The 9,163-nt window shown below is 37.5% G+C and overlaps 1 pseudogene; it reads left to right on the top strand.

Moving 5' to 3' along the window:
• Positions 1 to 2,540: 2,540 nt before the first annotated feature.
• On the top strand, positions 2,541 to 8,712 carry LOC121313756 (annotated as a pseudogene).
• The last annotated feature ends 451 nt before the right edge of the window (positions 8,713 to 9,163 follow it).

Here is a 9,163-nt window from a genome sequence, read left to right as displayed (position 1 = left end):
TAAACAGTATATGACAGTAAATGTTAATACAATGTGGTTTTCCTATTGATGCATTTCTAAACACATAATGCTTTAGCATCTTGACCATGAGTGCATTATTCCTTTTGTCCAATGGGAGTACTGATGTGAATTTCTGTATTTTTAATTGTGTATGTATATTTAAGTAACGTGTTATGATGGTTCATATGATCAAAGACCATATTGTTGTTGTTTTTTGTTTGTTTTGTTTGCAATGTCCTGATCAAGTGAAACATGTTATTGTAGATGCTAGTTAAACCTATATCTCAGCATTTTAGCATGTCTTGTGTAGGTACTAAAGACAGCAGAATTATGACTTGACTTTTGACCAAGGATACTGGAAAGTATGAATGTTCTTTTAAGATGTGTACCTGAAAATGTACTGCATGTGTTCAATTACAGAATATATTGATCACTGTCAACAAAACTGTTTGTCAAGTGTTGCTGCTTTTTAGGTTTGACATTTGGTTTTTATGTTTTGTTGAGGACAATATTTTCTATCTACTTTATATTACTGTATAGTGTTTTTACAGCATATTGGCCATGTATCTTCCTGCCCAGCAATATGAATATATAAACTCCCTTCTGAGCTTAAGTATCAAGCATCAAAGTTGTCATTGTTTGAGAGGTCACAATGACTTACCAGATATACATGTTGACAGTAAAACTCAGTATATCTTGTATAGTATACACTGTAGAACAGAAGTTTGATCGGTAGCACACTGACAGCAGGTACTGACAGTTGTTTGTGAAATGAATTTTTACAATATGTACTACATAAAAAATACAGTACTCTTCAAACCAAGGCCTCTCGGGTTTTAATTTGACCAGGATAATGGTCAATTCTGAAAATAGTGCAGTCTGGAAATGAATGTTAGATAAAATCTGCTGGTTGCAAGTCTGTTTCTTTAACCACTGGACCACACAGGTGTGTGTGCGTGTGCGTGTGTGTAACATTTAGGGCATTGGCTGATCCAACAGTTAGTATATTTATAATCATGTTGACACACATTTCTGTTGCTGTTATCAGAGCCACAGCTGGATTTTTTGGGTGTTTTACATCACTGGGGAATAACCAATGATTGCATCAATAACCAATCTGTGGTTATCCCTAAAAATAAGTCGTTTTGTAATATGAGACTTAATGATATCTGATGTTAAACAACGCTTCGCAAAATGAAAATATATTTTTAACATCTGAAAAGGCGTTTCGTGAACTGCAAATGTGATTGAATAAATCAAATGGGCTTAAAGAAAACAGTGCTTTAAAAAAAATATATATATCTATATATATATATATATATATATATATAATCCTTTTTCAACATGTACCGTTAACACATGACATGTTTTAACTGAGGAACCCTACTAAAACATCATGGTAAAAAAACAAAACATCTTTAATAGATCTTTACTTGAAATGTAGCATCCCCTTTTAACTAATGCATTCAAATGCATCTGATAACATGTCTCGACAGTATCCCACTTCAAACGTATAGGGAAATGCTCAGAACTGCCCTCAAGTAGGCAGTGATAATCTTAACATGCGACTTGTTTATTGCTTTTTTTCACAAAGCAATATTTTAATGATGTCAAAATGGAGATAATCAAAATTTGTCTATATGCCCTTTTTAGATAATGTATCTGTTTTTTTTGTTTTTTTTTCTGGGTAAATGTTTTGGATAACATTTATAATATTTAAACAATTATTATGTTTTTGCAACAACACCTGCATCCCTCACTGTCCTCCAAGAAGCTGTGCATTCACTTGGTGAACACTGTGTGTGATATGGATACTAAGGAGATGGATTTTATTTGTGATATTTTGCAGCACTGAGGAATCCAGTTTTTAATTGCCTCCTGTTTTTTTTTTTGTTGTTTTTTTGTTGTTTTTTTTTGAAGGAGGCATTTTTACAGTAATGTTACACAACTGAAAAACAAACAACTTGAGAGTGCTAAACAGACCTGGAATGATGCTATTGAGTAGCTGGCTTTTAGGTTTCTAAATGTTTACGTCTAAATGTTAACTCCAAAAATAGTCAATCTGTATTTTCACATGCTTGTCTGGGCCCAATTTTAGGTGAAAAATTGAGCTAAACTGTAGCTATTGTAAAACAAAGGGCCTTGTGGTTACTTTAAATGTAATACAAAAAGGTTTTGTTAAAAAGTATTTCTGTTTTATTCAAATGGAATACTGTACAGGTGTTTTTCATTCTCCTATTAATGTTTGACATGCTTTTTATTTCTGCCCATATCATATTGTATTGATTCCAAGGTCTATTAAAATACACATTAAAAGATCACAATGTCAATACTTAGCAATTCAATAAAAATACCAAAAGGCAACTCAGATGTACAAAACATTGTCAGTAGGATAATAAAGGTATACAATGCCTAATGCAGTGTAAGCACTCAGCGTACAGAGTCCAGGACTGGTCTGGCATGTGGAAAATGCTAGCTAATTCAAACAATTATAAAAGGCCTGCGCTCTGGGTCTGTATCATATACTAAACTGACTTTAAATGGGATCAGGGAAGAAATTCAAATGTGCCTTGTCTGAAATCCTGCAGTTTTCAGCCCTGTGCATCCCTGTTTTCATAGTCATTCAGAGGTTCGCCACCATCGTCAAGTGGGTTAAGAAGGCACAGGGGCAGAACGACGGGGATGCAAACGCTGCTTACTGGCTTGTTGTGGCTTCCTCTGTTGCTTATGTCACATCTGTGGCCTTGATTATCTGGGTTCCTATGAAATACATGATAACCAAAAAAAGGAAGTTTTTCACTGAAAGGAAGAAGTGGTAAGTCATTTCTCTTGTTTCTTATTTTAAATTTTTTTAATCTTTTTTTTTTGTTTGTTTTTGAAATGCTGTAAATAGACATTTTTAAATCTTCATTTTGAAATTGAAAGCTGCTTGAAGAAATGTGGGTTTTCCATGGGTTATTCAAAGCAACAGTTCTTCCTCTATGACAAGTGCATGTGTCCTATACTGTTACCTCCTACAGTATGTGCTGTTTACATGTACTGTATGCTTGTATATGCAATTGCCCTACTAAAGAATATACACTAGATTCTCGTAGCTCTTTACTCCATAACTAGAACTATATAACTCACACATCTGATTTAGGGGTGCGTGAAGTTCTTTCTTATTTGTTTTAGAATTGAATAGGTGTTTTTCCTTTCAGAAACATTTTGCACTAAATGTGGCCCTATCACCACTTTTTGTCAGTGAGAAAATGAAGTGCATTATCCACAAAGTCCTAAAATCCAATGCATATTAAATTATTTGTCGGCAAACTTTGTGTTTTAGGAGACTAATCCTTCTGATGTATGTGATTTTCTCAACATTGCCTTGCTTTGCATTCCTAATAGCCAGCACGGAGGTAATATACAGTACCAGTCTGTGATTTTAGTCTTTTCAGTTACCTTACAACTAGAATTCCTATTGGAAAGTCATCTTTACCTCAACTATTACAATGTCATGTCAAATCTAATTAAAATTAGGGTCTGCTTTTTAAAACAGACAATTTCCAAACCCATTACAGAACCAGAATAAAGCAAGCAAGGCAAAAACAATATCGGTAGCCTGAACAAATCATTTACTGTATGAAATGACTCATCTAAAGCACAGCACATCTGGTCACATGTGAAATAAACCCCTCCCAGTTCCAAGTGCATTAGCTTTGCATTCTATCTGAACTCTTTCAGCACTGACCTACATATAAGTCGTGGAAAGACTGGGAACAATTTACAATGGCAGGCTGTAAATCTGTTGTTTGTTTTTCTCAGTTTAAGACATGTGATTCGTTATCCTAGTGTGCTTTCTGTGATGTTATTTAAGTGCTGATTTGATCAAACTATACCCTGTGGTGATAAACCACAGCTGGATTATTTTAGAATATTTCACAGAACCGGAAAATCCACTAGATTGAATAAACTACTTATTTTTTAGTGTAGGGTAATTCTGGGATAACCACAGATACTGCAATCTGTAAAATGTTTTTAAAAAATCCAGCTGTGGCTTATCCTAGTGATTGATCTGTGGCTTATTCCTTTGTGCTCAAAGCTGAGGTTACTAATATATATATATATATATATATATATATATATATATATATATATATATATATATATATATATATACACACACATACATACACACACACACACACACACACTGAGTGTACAAAACATTAGGAACACCTGCTCTTTTAATGAAATAGACTGACAAGGTGAATCCAGGTGAAAGCTATGATCCCTTATTGATGTAACCTGTTAAATCCACTTCAATCAGTGTAGATGAAGGGGAGACAGGTTAAAGAAGGATTTTTAAGCCTTGACACAATTGAGACATGGATTGTGTATGTGTACCATTCAGAGGGTATAGGTGCCAGGCGCGTCGGTTTGAGTGTGTCAAGAACTGCAACGCTGCTGGGTTTTTCACGCTCAGCAGTTTCCTGTGTGTATCAAGGATGGTCCACCACCCAAAGGACATCCAGCCAACGGCAGGCCAGTGGTCGAAAACGGCTCATTGATGAAAGAGGCCAAATGAGGCTGACACGAATTGTGCAGAGCAACAGACTGGCTACAGTTAGTCAACTGACAGTCCAGTACAACATTGGTGCCGAAAGACCCATAAAAGAATGCACAACTCGTCATACCGTGACACGAATACTGCAGCTGATGACCTAACAGAGTTCCACTTCTTTCAGCAAAACAAGAAATTGCGGTTGCAGTTGACTAAGGAACAAAAACACTGGACACTGAAGGATTGGAAAAACATTGCCTGGTCTGATGAATCCCAGTTCCTGCGGTTTCACGCTGAGGACTAGGGTATAGAGAAAACATCCACCATGCCGCGTGTCAACATTGCAGGCTGGTGGTGGTGGTGTGATGACGTGTGGGATGTTTTTTTATGGCACACAATTGGGCCACTTGATAAAAGTGGAGCAACGTTTGAATGCCACAGGATATCTGAACATCATTGCCAATCAGGTGCATCCCTTCATGGCAGCAGTGTATCCATCCGCTAATGGATTTTTTCAGCAGGATAATTTAATGCCCCATGCCACAAGGCTAGGATTTTCCAGGAATGGTTTAAGTATAAAGGTTAGTTTAGCAAGAACATGGAGGCTCTGGAATGGATACCAGTACAGTCTTCAGGTGGACCACTGGGGATCTTTCAGGATCTTTCTCAAATTAACGTGGTGATGCATGGATGTTTTTATTGTGGACTTGCTTGTACCAGTATAGACAGCTTCTAACAAAATAACTTAATAATATGAAGATCGATAGAGGCATCTGTGCAATGACAATATTAACACCTTTTAATGTGTTCTGATGCTTTGATGGATTCTGAACTGCTGCAGGTGACAAGAGGTTCAAAACTCTCTTACTGCCTCTGCAAGCATCCCCGAGCCTTTAGTGCAGGGGTGAGATGCTCAACTGTAGTGTGCCCAGGCTCTCCATCACATGACTGGTCTGTTTGCCGTTCAGATGGCATCCCTGCAGTGTATTCTGTCCTGTTCAAAAGTTGCATCTCCCAATGGGAAACAGAGCCGATGTATTTGGACTGAGGGATTGTTGATGTTTCACAAAGAAGTGACACCTCTATGGGACATTCAGCTTCCCCAGGGAAATTAGATGCAGCAATCATTGAGGAATTGTCACTAATTCCTGCAGAACAATGTAAACCTGTGATTCAATATAGTTTTCTAACAGTAGGACAGATTCTGTTTTTACAATGCAATTTCTGTCAGAAAACTCAGAGTATGAAAACTCATCTGTAACTGTCAGGAAATTTGTCTTTCCACAAATGTCTGTACTGTTGTTAAGGTTTGTGTTTGAGTTATACATTCTATTTCAGTATACAGTAAAAATGACTTTTTAAAATTGATTTCCTTTTGTACCCTGCCTTACCTATTTGTGATGTGTGCACTGGTACTAATTGTTCTACATTTTGCTGCTCCACGCTGAGAGTTTTTTTTCTCTATTTCTCAGTGTCTGCCATCTTGCTTGCAGGCCTTGGAAAATGTACATAACAACAGGTCAGCAGTGATCATGACTATTCATTAGATGTCTCCTGTATAATATCAATGAGGTGGTGCCTCCATTCCTTTTTCTGTTACATGGCAACATAATATAACCGACTGAATTAGGACTTAATGAAGCCTGCCCAGTAGTTTTGTTATTTTAGATTGCTGCTTCCTCCATTAAGGAAGACATAGTTTTTGTAAACGTGGTACCTTTTCTGGAAGGAGAATCCATCCATAACCAATACATCCTCAGCAAGCGCATAAAAGCTCTGTGTGTTATTCTTTCTTGTCGCTTCTTTTTGTTTCGGCTGCTCAGCCAAGCGCTGGGGACCCGAAACGGGAGTTGACTGCTTTAGATCCTGGAGGAAGGGCTGCCCTCAGCTAAGGATTTCCTGAGGTTTCCCCCTAAAAAAAATTTAAAATATCCAAGTAGGGTTTTTTTCCTTACCTGAGTGCTGAGCGGTTCGTATTTAGTTCTGCGAGACTGGGCTCTCTTCCCCCAGCGCTGTTATGCTCTGGGGGACGGGCAGTGTCTCAGCTGCTGATTTTCATTAAATTCAATATTTGGGGGTTAGGTGGCAGAGTGCCACTGTGGAGAGCGTTAAATATTTAATATTATTCATTCATGGTTTGGTGGCCTCATCATTTCGGGGTTTCTACAGCCACTTCTTATCTGCGGCACTGGGATGTATGTAACTGTTCATGTTTTTCTAGCCAGCCTCATGCAGGTAGCCGTCGGGCACCGGATGAGACCTCTGGCCAAATTTATATTTCAATCGGGCCCTGAGTGCCCTTCACAGTCATAAATCATCTGCAATTGCAATCGCTATCATCATCATCATCATCATCATCATCATTAATAATTCAGTGCAATCCATTTAAGTAGATAACAAGTCGCTTACTTAAATATTAACAAATGTACTTTTTTAGTTTATGATTAGTTATCCACTTATAATAACCTAATACAAAAGGCCAGCTAAAACTGTTCTGCAAAGCAAGTCGATTGGGGTTCAATTTCAGTTACTGTAACCCCGCAGAACTATTAAATACGAACCTCTCATCACTCAGGTAAGGAAAAAACCCCTACTCACATATTTTTTATTTTTTTAGGGGGGAAACCGCAGGAAATCCGTGGCTGAAGGCAGCCCTTCCTCCAGGATCTAAGCGGTCAACTCCCGTTTCGGGTTCCCAGCGCTTGCTGATGACGTATTGGTTATGGGGGGATTTACAAATCATGCACACTAGAAGATTTGTTGATCATAACTTTTATTTTTTAAATCTGCTAGCTTGTTCCTACTATACAGCCTCATCTTATGACTATTTATTATCATATGATGATCTGCCTTTTTATACCTGTAGTTTAGCCTTTTCCATGTTCTTGAGAAACATGCAATATCGTGTCCTTTCAATATTTCTTTTATGGACAAAGATTATACTTCAGGTTTCTTTTTTTTCTGTTGTGTATTTGTGACAAATGACCACAAAACCGTTATGAGTAGCTTTTTAGAAGAATGTATTTGAGGTTGTTTATGTTCTGCATTGAAACATAATGAAACCTATACATTCTGCAACCATTTTCTGTCAGGGCTTTCGCCTTTTTGACGTACTGTATGTTTTTTACAGGTGCAGATAAACAGTAACTTGGAATTTCATCTGTACGATACCCTCACTGAGCTCCCTGATTTGCTTAGATGTAACTGATAGACTTCGGAAATGTCGTCTTACAGGGCAAATGCAAGGCAAGTTAAGCGTGGTGACCTGCCTGATATAATTGTGTATTTTTCCATATGACAAATTATAGGAATGTATTATAGTAACGATTTGGGGGTGGGGGTGGGGATTCCGTTGCACTAACATCCCGACCCCTAGATTGGCAAAACTTACCAGCATGCTTCAAACTCAGTCTTAACCCACCCTAGGGTATCTCCCTGGTGACAAATCCAAAGCAACCCCTTTAACAAACAACAAAACACACTCTCAATTAAACAGGTGCCCCTCCCAAACAGAGTCATTTTAATTTATTTTTGACATTTTAAAAAAATATCTATTTTTACAATTGTTATAAGTGATTATGTTTATGTGGTAATGTTGCTCTGATATTGAGCTATCACTTTACATACAGTAGAGAGAGTAGGTGAAAGGTCACACTGTCGCATGATTTGAATGGAATGAGGAAGTCTGTTTAATTAGGCTGTTAGGATTCTCCAGGTAAGCATAAAGCAGGCTCAGAGGCCTGCAAAGACAGATACAGAGAAAATAACAGAATTTTAAACATTTTATATAAGGGAAATGCAACAAAAACTAAATTATTTTCAGAATTCAAAAGCTATATAGTATATTTGTTTTCTTTTAAATAGACAGAACAGTGACCCTATTGTTGTTATTGTTTCTGTTAGCTGCAGAGACTGAAAGGGATGCTGGGATTCCTAGTCCTGTTCTGACAAATCTGGAGCAAGTTCCAACTGTATCTGGGAAGATTGATGGAAATGAAGACGAAAATCGTGGAGCTACAGGATTAGAAGCCAATGGATCTGTGACGGGGAACAGCACTGGAGAATCGGGAAAACCGTTACAGCATCTCAGGATACAGCACAGCAAGCTTCAGTTACTACACAACACAGTACACACCTCCTGGGCATCTGAAGTTTCTGTCCATAAATGATGCAAGGGCAGAAAATTGATTGTTTCGTGTTCTGGTTTGATACCATAGAGCTGGTGAGAGTTGCCGGTCTTCCCCCGGTTTTCAGGTCTGGATGGGTTTATCCAGTATAAATCTTTAGCTATATTTCTCTATTGAGGTTGATTGTGAAACCCAAAAATCCCATTCTGAGTTCCTTGGGAGTGTTTTTGCAAGATATTTCCTTCCTCTTCCTCCGAATAGGACTGATTGCAGTATTTGGATATGTAACTACTCTGATCTACCTGTTTAAAAATCTTTTGGTATTTTTAGCTTTCGTTTATTTTAACTTCATGACAAAGCTTAAGCTCTTCAACACTGAGAGAATGTTCTAATGACAAGGGAGATACAATACCACTGCTGGTAATTTCTTCATCATAATTTTATGTCAGTGTTTTTATTTTTATAGCATTGTAAGTTTTGTATCTATACAATG

The sequence above is a fragment of the Polyodon spathula genome, chromosome 4 (genome assembly GCF_017654505.1).
Source record: "Polyodon spathula isolate WHYD16114869_AA chromosome 4, ASM1765450v1, whole genome shotgun sequence".
Taxonomy (NCBI): Eukaryota; Metazoa; Chordata; class Actinopteri; order Acipenseriformes; family Polyodontidae; genus Polyodon; species Polyodon spathula.
This window is presented reverse-complemented; position numbering and strand designations above follow the sequence as displayed.